General features: G+C 44.8%; 1 pseudogene; it reads right to left on the bottom strand.

The window, feature by feature from the left end:
* Positions 1-2,825: 2,825 nt before the first annotated feature.
* Positions 2,826-10,393, bottom strand: LOC123454669 (annotated as a pseudogene).
* Positions 10,394-22,685: the final 12,292 nt, after the last annotated feature.

The following is a 22,685-nucleotide window of genomic DNA, read 5'->3' as shown; positions in this document are numbered from 1 at the left end:
TCGTCCTGTGGCACTGGTGCCTGGAGCTGCTGGCAGCAGTTGAAACACCTGTGTGAGGCACATCCTGGAAGTCCAGCCCCACGGCTGCTGAACCCGGTTGACTGTCCACCCTGGAAGGGGCGGAGCCTCATGTCTGCCACACCCATCCACCTGTGTTACACTCCTTAGCACTAGGCATCTCCTACAAGGTCACTGTTTCTGTCCCTTCTAACCTGTAGCCACCATGATGAGTGGATCACGTTTGGGGAGTGTGAAGAGGAGCTGGACAGGCACTGGGCAGTTCTACATCGGGAGGACAGTGGCTCTCCATTCATCGTGTGGAGAGGGCAGCAGCTCACACCCTGCATCAGGAGAGTTGGAGTAGATGAGGCCCAAGTATGTTGAGATTTTCCAGGGCCTGGATAAAGGGTTTGCATGGATGAAGTTTTCACCTCAGCTCAAGCCGGATTTCTCAGTGACCTGACTCTTCAGCAGCAATGCTCACTGCCGTTTATCTCCCCTGATGACTTCTCTCTCTCTCTCCCATAAAGCTGCATACAGCATAGTTTTTTCCCAGCTTTCTGTCAGCTGGTCTACAGGGAGGAGGTTTTCAGCTCAGCTCCAGCAAGATTGCTCAGTGACCTTGTAGCCCAAGCATGTGGAATCTTTAGCAATAGGGTCTTACCATCTATTCCTGGTAGGAAACCAAGCACCTCGGTAATGGCCTGTAATGTTTTGGGGGCAGCAGGGACCTCTCTGGCCAACAACTCACTGGAAGCTATCCCATCATTGGCCTGAAATTTTTCTAGATATAATCTATGGCTTCTGGGTATACCATTGTCCAATAAAGTAGATTTCCATATGGCTTATTCATATCCTCTTATATTTTGATTAACCCTCCCCTCACCCTTCCTTTACAATCTCTTCCCCTAACCTTACTTAGGCCTTTCAACCCCCAGTAATTCTTCTACTTACATATGTACAATACCATCACCTTGAATCCTCCCCTCTCCTCCCTTCCCTTTCTAGCTTTATGGCCTCTGCTACTGAGTTTGATTCCAACTCACATGCAAGTCCAAACATTTGTAGCTAGGATCCACGTATGAGAAAGAATATACAGCACTTAGCTCTCTGGGTCTGAGTTAACTCACTAAATATAATACTTTACAGATCCATCCATTTCCCTGCAAATTTCATAATTTCATCTTCCTTTACTGCTGAATGAAAACTCCATTGTATAAATGTACCATGTCTTCATTATCCACACCATGATTATCTTTTAATTAATTAATTTGTTTATTTATTTGAGAGAGAGAGAGAATGTGTAGGGGCACACCAGAGCCTCTTGCTACTGCAAAGGAACTCCAGATGCATGGGTCACTTTGTCCTTCTGGCTTTACATGGGTAATGGGGAATCGAACCTGGGCCATTAGGCTTTAGAAGCAAGTGCTTTAACTGCTGAGAAATCTCTTCATCCCTTATTAAGAAGTTTACATGGGAACTAGAAAAATAGCTTAGCAATTAAGGCACTTTCCTGCAAAGCCAAAGGACCCAGGTTTGATTCCCCAGGAACCACATAAGCCATATGCACAAGATAATCCACACATCTGGAGTTTGTTTGCAGTGGTTGGAGGCCCTGGTATGCTCTCTCTCTCTCTCTCAAATAAAGAAAGAATAAAATATTTTTAAAAGTTTTTAAAAGAAGAGTGAAATTCTCTATAGTGGTATCAAGATGTCCTAAGACAAATTGTAGCCAAAGATTGTTAACTCTTTCTGGTCTTGCTCAAAGACAGCAAAAACATTTTCTGATGTCTTAATGCTTTCAGGTACAAGCAACCTTTTCTGAATATCTCAGTATAGTCATACATCCACAAAAAGTGTCTACAATGCCTTTCTTTTGGGGTATGATAATACCCTTCTATAAGGTAATTTAATGAGGTAAAGACAGGCAGTGATTGCAGAATGTGATTTCCTGACTCTCACTCTAACCAAAACCTTCACACCTAACCTTCACCCCAAAATTCCTAAACTCAACCTGACTCTGACCCCAATCCTGACCCTGAAACAGACACTGACCCTAATCCTAAACCTGGCCTTGACACTAGCCACAAACCTCTAACTCTAAGACTAACACTAAAAATAGTAGTGTGTCGTGTTACATAATGATCTCACCAATTAGCAGATGAAAATGATGCTCTGAGAGGAAAAGTATTAGATGTTAGATCCAGTATTTTGAGTGGTACACAGTGCAACTGTTAACCATTTCTTTCTTTCTTTCTTTCTTTTTTTTTTTTTTTTAGCCCAGGCTAACCTGGAATTCATTTATATGGTCTCAGGCTAGTCTTGAACTTACTTTGATCCTCCTACCTCTACCTCATGAGTGCTGGCATTAAAGACATGCCCCACCACGGCTAGCCAAATGATATCTCTTTTTCAAAAACAATTATTTTATTCTACTTCAGATAATTTTCTAGGTATCACGCAGAAGAATCCTTATTGTCTGTAACATAAAGTGACAGGGTCCTTCAAAGTTAAAGACTAATTGAAAATATGTATTATACATTTGTCATTATTTCAAATTATCCAATAATTTTTAGTGTTCTTATGGAATGAAATAATGATAAAAGGCATTCTATATTCATATGATCAAAATAAATTTACTTGTCAGGTTTATTTTTTTTCCTAGTAGGGTCTCACTCTAGCCAAGGTTGACCTGGAATTCACTATTCAGTCTCAGGATTATCTCTTACTCAGGATAATCCTCCTACCTCTGCCTCCCAAGTGATGAGAATAAAGGGGTGTACCACCATGCCCTGCCAGAAGTCAGTTTTAATCCTTGCTCATGTTCAAAGTATAACCACTGTGATAAGACCTAAGATATTAGCAGCCACTAATTTTTGATTCACACTTAACTGGAAGTAAAGAGGCACCAGTGATTTCATATCCCCCAGCATAGACAACATAAGAGCCACAATGCACACCACTCCCAGAAAGACAGCAAACGAAATCCTGAAGAGACAGGGTTTTGTTTTGTTTTTTTTTTTTCTTCCCTTTTATTGTTATTTTGCAGTTGGGAGAAGAGTAGCAATAAATAACCTCTTTCCTTCCTCTGGCTTTCCTCAGCAACTTAGAGATGGAATTAGTCCTCTATACCAGAGTGACAGAATAAAACATCTATATGATGAATCACAATATTCACACAACAGTGAGGTTTTGCTGCACCTGCAGCATCAATGACAACATATTTATTTAGAGTACCACACAAAACTTTGAACCTTAAGACCAATTTATAGGGATTATACAGAGTCAACACTCATGTCTTGACTGCTCATTGGTATAAAATATTAGCTCTGTGGTACACACCAAAATAACATAATTTATTGGGCTGGAGAGCTGGCTTAGCAGTTAAGGCACATGCCTTCAAAGACTAAGGACCCAGGTTCAATTCTCCAGGTCCTGTGTAAGCCAGATGCACATGGTGGCACATGCATCTGGAGTTCATTTGCAGTGGCTAGAGGTCCTGGCCTGCCCATTCTCACTCTTTCTCTCTCTCCCCCCCATCCCTCTCTCTGTGTCTAATAAATAAATAAATAAAAATAAATCTTTAAGAAAACCATAATTTCCTTCTAGTTGATTTTCTTTTTGTTGCATTGGCACTAAATTTCCCTCGTTGTAGTGTAGGAAAAAACCCCCGCAGGGGGTCCCCACGCTCTGCCCGGATAAGGAGACACCCAAATCACTCACTCACGAGAAGCGGTCTTGATGCAAACTGCAAGAGGATTTTATTCCAAGTGCGCTGGGGCCCACAGTCATACACCGCACAGGGGTAGAGGACTGCAGAGCCCCGAATGCAGGAATGGGGTAGTTTTTATAGGGTTTCTAACAAAGCCTGTGTATTAGACCAATCATTATTTAATATCAGGAGCCCCTGCAGGGTGTTAGCCAGTCAGTTTGTGCCACCCCACAGTTTCTAAGCCAATTAGTTTACTTTGCTCAAGCCCCTCATGGACCAATCACTCTCTCATGACTATGACCTTGGTGGTCAGCGTTTGCGCAGGTCCTTGGGTGGGAGTAGCAGAGAATGGTACAGTCTCCTGTGACCTTGGAGGTCAGCACTTGTGCAATTCCTTAGGTGGGGGTAACAGAGTATGGTATCAGCCTCCTATGACCTTGGTGGTCTGAGGCAGGCTGCTACAGCCTATGGTGCGAGTTACAAAGGCTTACAGTGTGGGCTATTAAGGCTTACAGTGTGGGCTATTAAGGCTTATGGTGCAGGCTATTTACAGAAACTAAATAAGTGGTCTACTTTATTACTCATTTCCCATCCCTGAGGGCTATCTCATGCCCTTTTTACCTAGTTTTATATTAGGAGTGGGCTCTGATACAATGAGAAGAGGGATTCTTTACTTGCTTCTAACAGAGAGTAAAACCTGGAGTTTGAGGTATGCAGGTGGCCCGCTTAAGCTCCCTTTGGAGCGTGATAGTATTTCTGAGCTTCTGAATTCTTGGGCCTTTCAGTAGCTTCTGTCTGTACAGTCTCAAATCTATTTTGAATTTTCCTAGATTCAGTTAAAAGATGCTCAAAAACAGGGATAGAGGAGGTTCAGCAGTTAAAAACACTTGCTTATAAAACCTGATGGCATGGGTTTGATTCCCCAGTGCCCCCCAAAAGCCAGATGCACATAGTGATACATGCATGTGGGGTTCACTTGCAGTGGCAAAAGGCCATGGAGTGCCCACACTTACTTACCTTCCTTTTTTTCTTTTCTCCCTCTCTCTCTTTCTCCTGGGAAAAAAACATTTAAAATATTTTTAAAAGCTCCAAAACATTTTGGCAGTCTTGGCAACACCTGGGCCTCAGAAATCCCATAACAATATCTCTTAAATAATGGAGGAAGAATGGCATCAAAAGATAAAACTTAAGATTTTAAAATACTCGGCACAAGGTTGGTGATATATATAGGACAATCAGAACCATGCTGAGAATCAAAATTGTCATCATGGAAATAATAAGTGAAAACCTCTACACGTGGTCAAGTTGGGAAAAAAAAAAACAGAAAGTGGAATAAGAGCTTTTCAACTGTTCAACATAAGTATGTCTACATCTAAGGATTTCTTCACATGAGCGGTAAGAATAAACTGATGAGGGGCTCTGGGAGAGCTCAGTTGGTAATGTGCTTGCTTTGTAAGCGTGAGGACCTGAGTTTGATCCATAGAACTCACGTAGAAGAAGAAGGAGGAGGAGGAGGACAAGAACAAGAAGAACAAGAAGAACAAGCAGAAGAAGCAGAACAAGAACAAGAAGAAATGGCCAGAGAGATTGCTTAGTGGTTAAGCTCTTGCCTGTGAAGCCTAAGGACTCCAGTTCAAGGCTTGATTCCCCAGGGCCCAGATTAGCCAGATGCACAAAGGGGTACAAGTGTCTGGAGTTCCTTTTCAGTGGCTTGGAGGCCCTGGTGCACCCATTCTCTCTCTCTCTCTCTCTCTCTCTCTCTCTCTCTCTCTCTCTCTCTATCACTCTCATATAAGTAAAAATGAACAAAATTTAAAAATTAATTTAAAAAAGATAGACATGGAGGTGTGCACTTGAGTCCCAGTTCTGGGATCCCAGAGACAGAAAAGTCCGTGGTCGGTGAGAGACTGCATCCCAAAGAAAGAATGTACATATATGTGCATCCACACATGCAATGAACAAATGAAAGCCACGTTCACAACTTTGGTGCTAGGATGAGCAGTTCAGAGCTAAAATTCAAGAAGTGAGAGAGAAGACAACTGGAGGGATAGTGTATAAATTACTTTTTAGACATAATGAAGTATGATTTGTTCTTAGGTATAAAGATACTGATGGTATGATAAATACAAGTTTTCTGACATCCCACAGCATAGTGGTAAAATTCAAAACCTTTCACCTGTCTACAACACCCTTCCTCCCATTTCCAGCTCAGTCTGTCTCCCCAACTACAATGGTTAAAAAAAAAAAAAAAAAAACTAAAGGAAAGAAATGAAATTATCAAACAGAAATAAGTCCTCCAAGCAGAGAGGATGGCAGTTTCCATGCTGCAAGATTTTGGGTGCCTGGCTATGTGAGGGAAGGGATGGCGGACAAGTGGCTAAAATGGGATGCAGTGAGATATTGAAGTTGGAAGACACTGGATAATAGGGCAGGGCTAGAATCCACAGGCCTCATGGGTTGGTTATTGGTGGAATTTGGAAGGTTTTTATCTGAAGGCAGTTACCCTTGTTTGAGTTTATTCAAATTTTCTAATTGTGACTCAGTATGAAGGAGATTCAGGTATTTTAGGATTTTTTCCCTAGCACTCAGATCATCTGATTTATTGAGGTATACTAATTCATAGTATGGGCTCTCTCTCTTTTCCTTTTTCTTTTTTGTTTTTTTAAGATAGAATCTCACTCTGGCCCAGACTGACCTGGAATTCACTATGTAGTTTCAGGGTGGCCTCAAACTCATGGCGATCCTCCTACCACTGCCTCCCACATGCTAGAATTAAAGGCTTGTGCCACCACGCCCGACCTATTTATTATTTCTGGTTAAACTGAGTGTTTGGCAATAAATGGAAAATTTGGGAAGTTTTTCCAATAACAAACTTTCATGTTTCCTGATTTCTCAACTTTGTTTCTCTCTAAGGTTACTTTTTTTTTCCCTACTGCTAGATTTAAGTTGTTGCAGACAGGATCACATTGCTGATAGAAATCACCCACCCAGAGCAGCTTGTGGGAAAAAAAGGGAGGACTAATTTTGGCTTACAGGCTCAAGGGGGTAGCTCCATGATGGCAGGGAAAGTGATGGCATGAGTAGAGGGTAGACATCATCCCTGGCCAACATAAGTGGACAATAGCAACAGGAGAATGTGCAAAAAACACTGGCAGAGAAGGACGTGGTGGCACACGCCTTTAATCCCAGCACTCTGGAGGCAGAGGTAGGAGGATTACGGTGAGTTCGAGGCCAGCCTGAGACTACACAGTGAATTCCAGGTCAGCCTGGACTAGAGTGAGACCCTATCTCGAAAAACCAACATAAATAAATAAATAAAACCACTGGCAGAGATGAAAACGTGCCTATACATGCACATGTAAATAAAAAGGAAAAGGGGGAAGGGAGGAGGGCTGGAGAAATAGCTCCATGGTGTGCCAGAGGTGCCGGCTGAAAGGGTTCGAGCCTGATGGGGAGTGAGGATTAAGGAAAGACAGAAGAAAGACTGAAAGCATGGACCCCAGTCCAGGGCTGAAGCAAGGCCTCAAGCCAGGACTGAAGACATGGTTTATTTCACAGCATTCCTTTTTATTTGTTTTTACAAACAGTTTTTCCATGGACAAAGATTTTATGAGCTTCGCAAGTTTCTATCAAAAAAACACTTCCTGTTACAGAGTTTTTGCACTTCAGTCACTTCTCAGTACAAAAGACCAGCCAAATGGCTGAATATACATAATCTTGCTTCCAGGTAGGCTGCTATAGTTTTGCTAATGTCTTGCTGCCAGAAGCCCAGAGCTATGGATACAAGTCAGCCAAAATGGCTCCTGACAATGGTGAAAGGAGCTTGACTGAAAAGCTGGGTTTCATTTCCCAGTACCAACAATACAGGTATGTGTACAAAATGGTACATGCATTTGGAGTGATTTAAAGTGCCTGGAGGTCTCTCTGTCTCTTTCTCTCCTCTCTTCCTCTTTATCTCTTTCTCTCTCATCACTCATAAATAAATAAATAAATAAATAAATAATTTAAAATAAAAAGTAGTGTAAGTGTCTGGCATGAAGTGATCCTAGAGAGCTAGTGCATACATAGGAAAAACAAAACAAAACAAAACAAAACAAGAGTAGGGAGTGGCTGCACATGCCTTTAATCCCAGCACTAGGGGGCCCAGAGGTAGGATTGTCTTGAGTTTGAGGCATATGTAAAGAACCAAGAAAAAGGAGGGGGGAGGGGGAAGGCTGGAGAAATGGGTCCATGGAGAAAAGTGCTTGCCTGAAAAGGCTTCAATTCTAGTACTTGGTTACCTAGGATTCAGGATGTAGCCACAGGGTGCCTGCAATGCAATGCTCATCCTGGAATCTCTGATGGCAGTAAAGGTTCCTCCCAATGCTTCAAGCTCCCTGTGTTCATGATACTCAACTGCTCTGAACATTAAAAAATCGGAGATTCAATGAAAACTATGCCAGATGGGTCCAAGGTTACAAACAGGCCTAAATGTTTGTCATTCACCACGGATATCCTAGACAGAAATATGGACGTGACTTACATTTGACCCAAACACATTGCCATCATTTTCTGGTGAGCAAAGACATCATCCAGGACAATACCCAAGAAGCTGTTATGATTATCCAATAATACCCTTCAGGTCCTTCAATCAATATGCATACATGGTCAGGTCAGTATGGTCCTCCAGAGCCTGCGGTGGGCACTCAAAGCCTCCGAATACATGTTTGGACCCCGACAAACCTCATTTCTTCCTGGAATGGGCTCAGCAATTTTGCACTGGGCCTCAAAGGCATAAAGAATGTCCATACCTTCCTATGGGTTTGGTGTCATTCCTATTTTTGAGAGACTCCTGGGTGTCTACTGCCTCAAAAAGACGTTGGTCCTCCTGCTAGAAAGGGGTACAGCACTCCCTGGTAGTTCTCACTTCACCTGGAAGCTCTGCATGTCCCATGCGGATGTGAAAATTTGAGTCACATGTGTGTCAGGGGCCTCCTTTCCCTAGCACACGGAGAGCCCCTGACTCTTTGTGGCTTTCTCTCTGGCCAAAAAGCTCCCGATTCTCTAACCTAGGGTGAGAGTGAATGCTATCACCCTAGGTTAGAGAATCGGCTCTCTTCAGAAAAAGGGTCAGATTTATAGAATTCACAAAGAAGGCCAACACACGGCCATGGGACAGCCCGAGGCGTTCTTGTGGAAAGGGAGAAATTTCTGCAGGTTCACCCCGTCCCTTACAACTGGGGAGCCTAGTGGAATGGGACTGTGTGAAATGTGAGGGATCAGGGCGCGGAGGGTGGGTTTCTCTGGGAATGAGACAGCTCCGCAAAGTGTCCTTTAATTGGCGGCAGGAGGAGGGCCTCCATGAGTGCCATGCAGGCTGCCTGAGCAGGAGAGCCTGCCTCACATATCAAACGTTCAGAGATTCCAAAATCGTCGAGAACGTCTGAGTCCACGTTCGTGGACAGCTCACTTACCCTTGTCACTGGTGGTGGTTAGGCACCACCTCTTCTGAAACGTGCAGGGATGCTGGTCGGGGTGTGTTGAGAGAGAGCCTGACAGGTCCAGGACTTCAAAGGAGCGGGGTATTCTTCCCCCCAATGACAGAGGCGCGAGGACTGTTGCTTGTGGGTTGAACACCACTCCGACAGGCTGTGCAATTCCTTCTTGACCTGTCTTGAATAGGAATTGATTTCCTTACCTTCTATCAGAATGAAATGGAAAAGTACACATGACAGGTGCCGGCCAAGGAGGCCCTGTCTCTTCACAAACCCGTGTTGAGCACGGTTTCATCGCAGACACACCCCACCACCTGCCCCCCGCAAGGGGGAAAAAAAAGTATTCGACTTATTTAACTATGAGAGAGAAAGTGAGAGATTGAGAAGAGAAAAGGACCCATTGAGGGAATGGGCCCAGCAGGGGCCCAAAAGCACACGAGCGCACCCTTGTTTCTCGGGCTAGCCTGCGTCCCAGAGATTTGATCCAGGGGCCTTTGACTTCACAGTCAAAGGCTCTGACCTCTAAGCCAACCCCTGTGTACCACCAATCCTGTGGCAGGTTCCCCTTGACCTGTCTTGCTCCACTGAGGCTAGCCTTCTATTACAGGGTGTGCTGGCATTCAGGATCTACCCATAGGGTGGCTGCCTTGTCACCTTGTTCATCCTCTCATCTCTGCAGGCACTAAAGGCACCTGGCCTGACTTCAAGCACCCTGTTTTGATGATACGCAATTGCTCTGATCATTGAAAATCGGACATTCAATGAAAACTATGCCAGGTGGGTCACAGGATACAAACAGGCCTAAATGTTGGTCCTTCAATAGGGATATCCAAGAGAGAAATATGTACGTGCCTTCCATTTGACCCAAAGACATTTCTATCATTTTCTGGCAAGTAAAGATATCATTCCAGTGCCAAAGGCAGGAATCTGTTTGGAAAACTGGAGACGCTGGTGTGCAGGGTCCTCTGCAATGTCACCATACAGCATAGCGTTGCCTGCTCTTTTTCTTCCACGTCACATGGGAACTTCTCATGACTGTGAGGAGCATGGAAGGCCACAACAGATTCCAACTGTGTTCACAGTGGACTGTGTGTTACGTACACATCGTCTTCCCTTGATATCTATGAACGTGACCCAATGAAGGAGGGGGCACTTCCGTGATTACCCAATACTTACCCTTCTGCTCCTTCATTGCCCCTGCTTCCATGGTCGGGTCAATATGGTCCTCCAGAGCCTGCGGTGGGCACCCAAAGCCTCAGAATACACGTTTGGACCCCGACACACCTCATTTCTTTCTGGAATGGGCTCAGCAATTTTGCCCTGGGTCGCAAAGGCATAAAGAATGTCCATTCCTACCTATGGGTTTGATGTCAGTCCTATTTTTGAGAGACTCCTGGGTGTCTACTGCCTCAAAATACGTCGGTCCTCCTGTTAGAAAGGGGCACAGCACTCCCTGATAGCTTCTCACTTCACCTGGAAGCTCTGCATGTCCCATGCGGATGTGACCATTTGAGTCACATGTCTGTCAGGGGCCTCCTTTCCCTAGCACACGGAGAACCCCTGCCTCTTCGGGGCCTTCTCTCTGGCCAAAAAGCTCCCGATTCTCTAACCTAGGGTGAGAGCGAACGCTATCACCCTAGGTTAGAGAATCGGCTCTCTTCAGAAAAAGGGTCAGATTTATAGAATTCACAAAGATGGCCGATGCACGGCCATGGGCCAGCCCGAGGCGTTCTTGTGGAAAGGGAGCAATTTCTGCAGGTTCACCCCGTCCCTTACAACTGGGGAGCCTAGTGGAACGGGACTGTGTGAACTGTGAGTGAGCAGGGCGTGGAGGGTGTGTCTCTCTGGGAATGAGACAGTTCCACAACGTGTCCTTTATTTGGCGGCAGGAGGAGGGCCTCAGCGAGCACCAAGCCGGCTGCTGTCCCGACCTGCGGGACCTCGTTATTCGTGGGGGCGAGGAGGACCCCAACCTGAAATAAGATGGGCGAGAGAGAGGAAGAGACTCAAGCAAATGTACACTTGTCAAGAGTCCAATTTTATTGAGCCACAGCGGCCTTTTTAAGGGTTATGGTTAGGGTCTTGGGTGAGGGGGGGCTGGAGGAGGCAGGTGGTGGAAAGTTACAGAATCTTCTTGGCCTTTGGCCTAGGACAGTTTGCAGTTATTCCAAGAATTCACGGTATAGTTCTCACGTCTCTGCAGTCTCCAGGCAGGATGTTAATTAGTTAGGTGTGGCGGGGTGAGGGGATGGAATCAGTTAGGTATGGCAGGGTGGGGGGATGAGGAAAGGTCGGAAGTTGCTCAGGGCAGAAGTTATCTCAGGGCAGAGGTTATTTCAGGGCAAAGATCTGTTCAGGGCTCATCTACTCGTCTCCAACATCTCCCCCTCTTCTGTATACAAGGACCAGGATAGGGAGGTTACCGCGACCCCTTAATGATGTCCCAAAGCAGGGCTTGTTTTGGTGGCCGATTATTTTTGTTTAAGAGTAAAAATGGATCCAGAGGAGCAACCTGACAGTAACCTGACATCAGAGAGGCGAGTGAGCGTTCCCCAGAGTAGGTTGAGCGCTGTTACTCATAGGTCATTGATTTTGATAAAGTCATTTGGATTGACCTTAGAACAAGGGGCACAAATGGTCTGAGCCTGTTAGAAGGGCAGTGCTGGACCCTTACCCGTCATTGGATCGGCCTCCTCTCGGCGAGGTCGTCCTGTCTTAGGCGGGTCGAGACTTAGCCACCCGTTCCGTCGCTGACTTACCAGACCACTCACTTTGTGGAAATGTAACGCATTTTGCTCTCAACAAGACTGTCAATGCCACATAAGGATCCTGGAGGAAATATGTTTGGTAGCCAATTAGTATGAGGGGTCGCGGAGACCTGAGTTATTATTTGGAGGGGCGGGACCAAAATTTCCACCCCAGGGTGGGTTTTTGCAGGGAGGTAAAGTCTAAGGGTCGAGATGGGGGGTTGTCTTGTTCTTTTGGCAGGTCAGCGGCAGATGTTTCTTCTGTGGTGAGGCGAGGTAATGGACTTCCACCGGCTTGATTGCAGAATCTACCTGACTCTTAATGAAACTGGTTAGTCGTCTGAAGGCCCAGGGGCCAAAGGAGATAAGCAAAAGGAATCCAACAAAAGGGCCTAAAAGACTGGGAAGCAAAGTAGTTAGCCAGGGAGATATGGAAAACCAATTTTTATACCAAGATTCTTGTTTTTCTCGAGTCCTTTTTCTATCCTCTAGGTTTCTTTTAACTTTATCAAGGCTATTTTGTATTAGCCCAGTCTTATCTAAGTAAAACAACATTCTTCTTTGAGGGCTACACAGAGTCCCCCTTCCTTTAAGAACACCAAATTTAGCCCTCTCCGGTTTTGAAGTACAACCTCAGAGAGCGAGGCCAAAGAATCTTTGAGATCTTGTATCCCCTCATGTATGAGGTTAAGATCTCTGTCCACTAAGGCACTGAGTTGTGAAAAATGCTGTTGGGAGGTTACCAGCGAGGCAATACCTGTCCCGGCCCCTGCAGCACTAAGTCCCAGGAGCACAGTCAGGGTGAGGGCAGTTAAAGGCTCTCTTTTTGGTCTAATGGCAATGCCTTGATCTATAGTAGTTGTAAAACTTTCAGAATCATGAATGAAAAATCGTGGCAAAACTATAACTACAACACAATAGTCCTTAGTCTGTAAAAAGTCCTTGTTGACAATAAAGGGAGTCAGCCCCGTGGAACAAGCAAGATAGGAGTTACTAGGGGCTTTAGTATATATAAAGGAGTCATTGATAATAGCAGTTTGGTTGCATACTGGTTCAAGAGTCAGAGGAGGGAGCATATCAGGGCCTAATAGACACAGTCCGAGGCCGGAAATGGATGTAAGAGTAATACCCCCCTTTGGGGCAGAGTGCCAGAATAATCCCTCTGGACTGTTAGTAGACACAGGAGATGTAAGGATGGCAATTCCCTCATAAAAGGGAGGTCCTAGAACTTTTAATCTGTATGGCATTTCAATCAAGCTCTATAATTTTATTTGAGGAACTTTAAATAAACTTATTTTAAGTAAACTTTATCTATGACAACAGGAACGTATGGTATAGACAGTCTATTTCCCTTTTATTTCTCCCTCTCATGAGAAGACACTCTAACTGCTTTAGGGGGCTGGGTCGAAGACATCAGATCATTTACTACTTCCTGCTGAACGGGACACGAAGTGGAGACTTGTTGCAGTTAGAGAATCTCTCCTAGAGAGGGGAACTATTTTAATGTACCCCAGAGTGTAGGAAGATAATCTTGAAAGATAACTTTGGAAAGAAAGAATAAAAGTAAGGAGTTACTGAGAAGTGAACACACAGCAAACTGGTCTTTTTGTAGGTCGAGGGAATCCAGGTAGACAGGCTTGGATCATCGCAGGACCATCTGAGGATGAGCTGGCTAAGATTTTCTTTCAGAACTGTTCATTAAATGGCACAGTAGTATTTAACATGGCTTGTAAAACAGATGAGATGCTAGCAGAGTTATCAGAAACATATACATAACATTTAATCTTAATAATAAAGAGCTATTTTTTATCTTTGGTTATACATTATTCTCTGAGTGTTTAAGACCTTGCAGATAGCCAAAAGTTAATTAAGGATTAATTTTGGAGGTCATTAATGGCTCTCCAAAGAGACTTTAGGGACACAGGAGTAGCCCCATAGCTTACTGGTGTCTTTGGCCTGTTAGGATGAGTCAGGGCCATGCTGGCCAAGTAGTTTTCCCTTCTTTGGGAAGTCAGGAGGACTGATTGCTTCTCAATTGTGACTCTCCTGTTTTACATTGTACACCACTTTTGTTTGGTTCTCTAGATCCTCCCTGCTCAGGAAGACAGGTGACTTACCAGGGGGCCAGTGTAGAAGTGTCCCATCATCTCCAGTGGCCTCATGACATGGGAGCACAGGCCAAAATATTGACACTTTTTACTCCGATGATTCCAATTGGCTTTGGCTTCTACATAGGTGATTAACACACTTAGAAAGGAAGTTACATCAGCTTGGATGTACATACATATGGAGCACATTTAATTACTGAAATAGACTTAACTAAAGAATGGCACAGGGCTTCTAAAATCATTTTGTCCTATCTTTAAAATTTTTGTTGTACTGTGGTAGCATAAGCCATATATCTGAGGTATAGAAAGTAGGCACTTCTCCCATTTTAAATATCCAACATTTATAAGTATAGGCAGAACCTGTTATCAGTCTTGAAAACAGTACCAGTTGATTTACAAACTTAACTTATTTAACCTAGAAAACAAGACAGTATAAGGTCTTAGCACCTGTGTGAAAACATCTTTGATTAGTTCAGATACCTGTGTGGGTACAAATTACCCAGAGAACATTGGAAACAGAACCATGGAGCTTGATTTTTTTTTTTTTTTTTTTTTTTTTCTCAGATGAGGACCATTGTTTGAGCATGAGGCTGTGCCCTAAAGTAGGGAAGATGTCTTAAGGGTTAATTTTGTTATAAGCACTGGACTTAAGATGCCAAAATTGAGACAGTTACTTTACATATAACAGAATAGAATCTGGTCTTTTCTGAGCCCAAACAGCTAGCTAAATATTAATATAACCCTTGATAAATCTTTTTGAAAGAAAAAAACATTATTTGACAACCAATGATTTTGGCTTAAACTTGATAGCTATTGATTTCATGCACCACAGAAATTTTTATTAACATAAAACAATTTTATGTTTTACCCATGACTTAAATTTGATAAAGCTCAAGCAAACTATCCCAACATACTTCAGCCTGAAAATTTTCTTTTTTTCGTTTTTTTTTTTTTTTTCCACATCCACACATCTTCACCTACATTAACATTCTGATCTAAGTACCACTCAAAAGACATTTTTAACAAGCACTCTATGTCCCAACATTGAAAAATTCCTTCCCAGTTTTTTTTCTTTTTGGGGCATTTGTGAACCCAAGATCCTCTTTCCTTGCAATACATACATTGATCCTTCTCAAGGGGCTTCCTAAAGCCCTCAGGTTTTTTTTGTTTGTTTGTTTGCCTGTTGCCCAGGTACCATGGCTGTCTAAGTCTTCCTGATCCTGATGCTTTTTTTTTTTTTTTTTTTTTTATCACTGTATCCAATATCCTATTTAAGTTCCTTTCTTGTCTCCTTTTCCCATTATTTTTTCTCTCTTCTGCTTCCTTTTTTTTTTTTTCTTTTTCTCTCTCTCTTATGCTAAACCTTTTCAGCTTCCTTAATTATGTCTGTCAAAGCTAGATCTTGTAAACCCTCCAGATGTTGTAATTTCTTTTTAATGTCTGGAGCGGACTGCCTTATCTATGTCATTGTTATTGCTGCCTGTTGACTCGGAGAAGTAGGGCCAAAAGGAGTATATCTCCGGGAAGCCTCCATCAAGCATTCTAAAAAAATAAAGGGAGATTACCTTAGCCAGATTCGCGGGGCGGCGAGCAGCCCCCCTGAGACCTGCCATCAGAGCCTGGCGGTAGACTGTCAGTTGCTCCCTACCTTCTGCTGAGTTGTAATTCCATTCAGGTCAGGTGAGAGGGAATCCCACATCAATCTCATTTGGGAGCTAGGTAGGCTGCTCATTTGGGCCTGAGACATGCTAGGGTCAGGGGAAGGACCAAAGGCTCGTACAGTGGAATCAGGTCCTTCAGTTTCTAGTCCCTGCAGTGGGCCCATCTCCTCTTCCCTCGGGCAAAGCTGGAGCAGGGAGAGCAGGGGGCTAAGGTGGGGGAGATGGAATCGGGGCAGAGGGCCACTCGGGAGGGTCCTCTATATCAGGATATATTTTGGGCTGAGCCGAGGGGTCTGTGGCCATTCGGCTTGGTTTTCTCGTGGCTTGTTGGGCCACTGCCAGGACTCGGGAGCCTGACCGTGGTGGGGGGTGGATCCAGGGCTTCACCCATGCCAGGGATCCATCACTAGGCTCTCCCAGACCAGGATGTATGGCTGTTGATCTGGGTGAGAATGGGTCCCTTCTGAAAAACAATATTCTTAACAGCAGAAATAATGGTTAGATCAAATGCTCCCTCTGGCAGCCATTCAAAGGAGCAGAAAGTCTGTTATTTACCTTTTTCAATTTTTACAGATAAGTCATGAGCCTTACTTCTAACTTCAGAGAAATGAGATACCGTCAGAGTCAGGGGGGTCGTCACAGTCTGTACCATAATTAGAAACAAGAGTCCACAAACAAACACAAAATAGATACTGACAAAAAGAAACCAAAAACCGTGACACCTCCGATGTGTCCAGAACAGAAAATCAAATGCAGTTTCAGATGGAAGATGCCTCTGTGGTTTCTCCTGAAGGAGAAATACACAATCTTCCTTTACCAGATAGGAGACTGCCAGCCACCCTGACTCTCCTCAGATCCTGGGGCGTCCCCCAGGATTGCAGCCTGTGGTCCTGCCAACCACCGTTATCAGGTCCTCACGGTCCTGAACAACAGCTGCCCAAACCGAAATTAAAACAGATCAGAGCAACAGAAATCACTCAGACAAACACTCAGACAAACACTCAGACAAGCAGCGCTGCAGACATTTACATTGTTTACCTCCAAGGGGGTCTCCGGAGTCCTGGGTAGACGTGCAAATCCCTGGACGAGCTCTCAATTGAAAGACCCCCAGAGGGAGACCTTCACTCAAGTCTCGAGATAGCACGCACCCAAAGACACACAGGAGACCCAACTTGCTGCAAAAGCATGAGGCTTTATTTAGGAAACCAGAGCTCTGGGGTCGACACATATCTCACGCAGGAGACAGAGGTGTTGACTCTTTGCCATTTCTTCAGTAGTAAGTTTTGATTTAATTCTTTACTGACCCTTTGTCATTTCTTGGGATGAATGTTAAGTCCATCAATCATAAACCATGGACATGTCTTATCAAAAAAAATAAAAAACTGTATAAGATCCTTTTTCTATACCCGTATTCCTCGCTCTCTGAGAGAGGCTTTTAAATCCTTTATGAAAGAAGCCTCTTTAGACAATGAATGGCCCATCTTGATGGGACGGAATGAAGAGGGAAAACTTACCAGGTCTTGCCGTCTTCTTGGGCGGAGAAGCGGTGACCACTTAACAATTCCTCCGGAGGTCGCTGAACTGGGGGTCTCCGTCCGGTAGGAGTCCGTGCCTCGAGCCCCACGTTGGGCGCCACTTGTCCCGACCTGCGGGACCTCGTTATTCGTGGGGGCGAGGAGGACCCCAACCTGAAATAAGATGGGCGAGAGAGAGGAAGAGACTCAAGCAAATGTACACTTGTCAAGAGTCCAATTTTATTGAGCCACAGCGGCCTTTTTAAGGGTTATGGTTAGGGTCTTGGGTGAGGGGGGGCTGGAGGAGGCAGGTGGTGGAAAGTTACAGAATCTTCTTGGCCTTTGGCCTAGGACAGTTTGCAGTTATTCCAAGAATTCACGGTATAGTTCTCACGTCTCTGCAGTCTCCAGGCAGGATGTTAATTAGTTAGGTGTGGCGGGGTGAGGGGATGGAATCAGTTAGGTATGGCAGGGTGGGGGGATGAGGAAAGGTCGGAAGTTGCTCAGGGCAGAAGTTATCTCAGGGCAGAGGTTATTTCAGGGCAAAGATCTGTTCAGGGCTCATCTACTCGTCTCCAACAGGCTGCCTGTGCAGGACAGCCTGCCTCACATATCAAACGTTCAGAGATTCCCAAATCATCGAGAACGTCTGAGTCCATGTTCGTGGACTGCTCACTTACCCTTGTCACTGGTGGTGGTTAGGCGCCACCTCTTCTGATAGGTGCGGGGATGCTGGTCTGGGTGTCTTGCGAGAGAGCCTGACAAGTCCAGGACTTCAAAGGAGCGGGGTATTCTTCCCCCCAATGACAGAGGCCCGAGGACTCTTGCTTGTGGGTTGAAGGCCACTCCAACAGGCTCTGCAATTCCTTCTTTTTTTTTTTTTTTAAAGTGAAATTCATTTATTTGGAATTCAGTGATTCCAGTTTGTATCATACCAGTTATTTAATAAATGTGGAGTCTCCGGTTCTTTCTTTTAAATACCATTTTAGGATTTAATGTTGAGTTCTGATTGACAGGAACACTACAAATAAATGTTCTCAGGCTGGTGGTTCAAATGGGAGGTCACAGGTTTTGAAGAGCCACCCTAAACCTAGTTTAGGGGATCAGAGGAACCATCAAAGCCTTAGCCTAAGGCATAGAAGGGAGGAGGGATGGAGTAAGATGGACATAAAACAGTTTTATTGCTTATGTGATCATGAAAAGATAAACATTGGGTGGTGTGGGAGATCAGGCAAAAATGTGCATTCCTTGGGAAAAAAGCCTGTTAGTAGTATGGGAGGAGGGGAATGTCAAAAGTCCAAAAAGAACCAACTTCTTTTTTTTTTTTTTAATTTTGTTTGTTTATTTATTTATTTATTTGAAAGTGACAGAGAGGAGGAGGAGAGAGAGACTGAGAGAGAGAGAGAGAGAGAGAGAGAGAGAGAGAGAGAGAGAGAGAGAGAATGGGCATGCCAGGGCTTCCAGCCTCTGCAAACGAACTCCAGACGCGTGCGCCCCCTTGTGCATCTGGCTAACGTGGGTCCTGGGGAACCGAGCCTTGAACTGGGGTCCTTAGGCTTCACAGGCAAGTGCTTAACCGCTAAGCCATCTCTCCAGCCCTAGAACCAACTTCTTAAAAATGCCTTATTCTGTAGATTCATCTTCATCCTGTGCTTAGAAATCAGTATTTTTATAGCACAAAACGGTGCTTTAAAAATACACGCTGAAAACTTCCAACAAGGATTTTACTGTTTCAAGGTTACAAGGTAGTAATTATAGACTCTTCTTCCCGCATTAGACCACTACTAATCCCAAGGATAAAAATATATATCATGGAATACAGTTGAGTACCAAAGTACTAGTATTTCAATATCCCAAAAGGTAGCACCTGCTCATAATCAAGGGATGGGGCACCTATGGCCAACCATGTATTTTGAGAAGAAGCACTTTATTAGGATATGATCCATAAAGAGCACTAGTTTGAATATTAAATCCCACTTCATGGAGTGTCATCATAGCTGTGTCCTATTGCTGGTGTTTTAAAGTGTCATGCTAGCCATGAAGTGTTTCTGTGTTACACATGCAGAAAGTAAGGCCAGGGAGGTTAACCTGCTCTAGAGCACATAACCAATCAGTGGCAGAACCATGACCCAAAGTGAGTTTTCATGCTTGTTGCTCAACACATGAAGTGACAACCCTAAAAACAACAGAACCTGATGACATCACCATCACTTGATCTCTCCCTTAAAGAAAAACTCACTTGCCCTGCTAGTCTTTCTGTATTTTGGTTTCTTAAGAATTAACATAGGCATTACAGTATAGCAAAGGGAAATAATCTGGTTTCTGGTACTTTTAACCCAAAGGCAGACTGGGAAGTGGATGTGTCCCTGAGTAGGCCTGTTTCATTTTGGAACTCATTCAATGTAGGTTTGAGGAAAATCTAAAATTCATGAACAGAATTAGAAATGGACAAGGAAAGCAAATAGCACTAGGGGGTACAGCTCAGTGGTGTGTGCAAGGTCTTGAGAAAAGGCCAAAAAAGGAAGACAATAAGATGCCTGTTGATGCCCTGAATCCCTTCCAGAGCATTATTAAGTAACATGACGCATTTCTAGTTCTTTCCCACTTGACAGATTATCACAGGTGAACAATTTCAAACACAAGTCCATTTAGGCATGTACGACACGGAACTAGAAAATCATTACCTATCCAGTTTTCAGTACTTTCGGCTTATACTAAATGTAGCTGTGGGCCCTGTGCAGCAGGGAAATTTTACACAAAATCCTAGTTCCTTCTAACAATGGTCACCTGTGGATATTATGAAGGGGAAATGTTTTGTTCTTAAGTAAATTAGATCATACCTATGGGTCAAAATACAGAAGGGTCAAAGCACCAAGGCTGAAGTCAGCCATGACACCTGCTGTATAAACAGCAACATAATTCCCTTGTCAAGCCAATCTGTGTAATGCTTCCAATCCATCTCTCCATCCTGGCCAGGCCTTGATTTCCCCAAATTCAAGGTTCCAGTTGCATACCATGACATTACTGGATTGATCTTCCTGGGTTGTTTGTTTACTATATAGGTATTCTACCCTAAATGTAATTAATTGCAAATAATCTCTTCAAGAAACCTTATAACAAAATACCAAATTGCCTGTTAACAAAAGGAGTAGTTAAGCCAAAATAGAAAAGGAATCTGTCAAAACACAGATAGCACAAGACAGCTCTAACCTCAGACCCTAATGCTGAAGGAGGCATTGGCAAAATCCCACATACTGTGTTCAAAGCTGACTGGAACGGGACTGTGCGAAATGTGAGGGAGCAGGGCATGGAGGGTGTGTTTCTCTGGGAATGAGACAGCTCCCAAAAGTGTCCTTTAATTGGGGGCCAGAGGAGGGCATGCACGAGCGCCAGGCCGGCTGCTAGAGCAGGAGAGCCTGGCTCACATATCACACGTTCAGAGATTCCAAAATGGTCGAGAACGTCTGAGTCCACGTTCATGGACTGCTCACTTACCCTTGTCACTGGTGATAATTAGGTGCCACCTCTTCTGAAACGTGCAGGGATGCTGGTCGGGGTGTCTTGAGAGGGAGCCTGAGAACTCCAGGACTTCAAAGGAGCAGGGTTTTCTTTCCCCCCAATGACAGAGGCGTAAGGACTCTTGCTTCTGCGTTGAAGGCCACTCCCACAGGCTCTGCAATTCCTTCTTGACCTGTCTTGAATAGGAATCGATTTGCTTAACTTCTATCAGAATAAAATGGTGAAGTACACATGACAGGTGCCGGCCAAGGAGCCCCTGTCTCCTCACAAACCTGTGTTTAGAACGTTTTCATCGCGCCGCCCCCAACCCCACGCAAGGTGGGGGAAAAGTATTTGACTTATTTAATGATGAGAGAGAACGTGAGAGATTGACAAGAGAAAAGGGCCCCTTCAGGAAAGGGGCCCACCAGGTGACTTAGAACAAACGAGCGCCCCCTTGTGTCTCGGGCTTGCCTGCATCCCGGAGGTTCAAACCGGGGTCCCTCAACTTCAGAGTCAAAAGCTCTAGCCTCTAAGCCATTTCCCGCTTCTCACCATGCCAGTGGCCAATGTCCTTTGCCCTTGCTTGCTCCAGTGAGGCTTGCATTCTAGTACCGGGTGAGCTGGGATTCAGGATGGAGCCACAGGGTGGCTGCCTTGTCACGTTCATCCTCTCATCGCTGCTGGCAGTAAGGGTGCCTGCCACGACTTCAAGCCACCCCCCCCCCCCCCCCGTCCATGTTGATGAGTCTCAGCTGCTCTGATCATTGAAAATCGGAGGTTCAATGAAATCTATGCAAGATGGGTCAAAGATTACAAACAGGCCTAAATGTGTGTCCTTCGACAGGGATATCCGAGAGAGAAATATGTATGGTACGTGACTTCCATTTGACCCAAAGACATTGCTATCATGTCCTGGCAAGTAAAGATGTCATTGCAGTGCCAAAGACAGGAACCTGTTTGGAAAACTGGAGATGCTGGTGTGCAGTGTCCTCTGCAATGTCACCATCAAGCATAGCCATGCCTGCTCTTTTTCTTCCACGTCACCTGGGAACTTCTCATGATTGTGAGGAGCATGGAAGGCCACAACAGATTGTCACTGTGTTCACAGTGGACCATGTGTTATGTACTTACCGTCTTTCCCTTGATATGTGTGAGCATGACTCAACGAACGCGGGGCACGTCCGTGATCAACCAGTTCTTACCCTTCTGCTCCTTCATTCCACTTGCTTCCATTGTCGGGTCAGGATGGGCCTCCAGAGCCTGTGAGTGGGCACCCAAAGCCTCCGAATACACGTTTGGACCCCAACACACCTCATTCTTTCTGGAATGGGCTCAGCAATTTTGCCCTGGGCCTCAAAGGCATAAAGAATGTCGATACCTGCCTAAGGGTTTGATGTCAGTCCTATTTTCGAGAGACTCCTGTGTGTCTACTGCCTCAAAAAGATGTCGGTCCTCCTGCTAGAAAGGGGCACAGGACCCCCTGGTACGTTCTCCCTTCACCTGGAAGCTCTGCATGTCCCATGCGATGTGACCGTTTGAGTCAGTGTTTGCCAGGGGCCTCCTTTCACTAGCACACGAAGAGCCCCTGCCTCTTCATGGCCTTCTCTCTGGCTGAAAAGCTCCCGATTCTCTAACCTAGGGTGAGAGCAAACGCTATCACCCTAGGTTAGAGAATCGGCTCTCTTCAGAAAAATGGTCAGATTTATAGAATTCACAAAGATGGCCGACGCTCGGCCATGAGCCAGTGCAAGTCGTTCTTGTTGAAGTTGAGCAATTTATGCAGGTTCCCCCCCTCACTTACAAGTGGGGAGCCGACTGGAACGGGACTGTGTGAAATGTGAAGGAGCAGGGCGCGGAGGGTGTGTTTCTCTGGGAAAGAGACAGCTCCACAAAGTGTCCTTTAATTGGCTGCAGGAGGAGGGCCTCCACGAGCGCCAGCCGGCTGCTAGAGCAGGAGTGCCTGCCTCA

This window comes from Jaculus jaculus, chromosome 14, assembly GCF_020740685.1.
Source record: "Jaculus jaculus isolate mJacJac1 chromosome 14, mJacJac1.mat.Y.cur, whole genome shotgun sequence".
Taxonomy (NCBI): domain Eukaryota; kingdom Metazoa; phylum Chordata; class Mammalia; order Rodentia; family Dipodidae; genus Jaculus; species Jaculus jaculus.
This window is presented reverse-complemented; position numbering and strand designations above follow the sequence as displayed.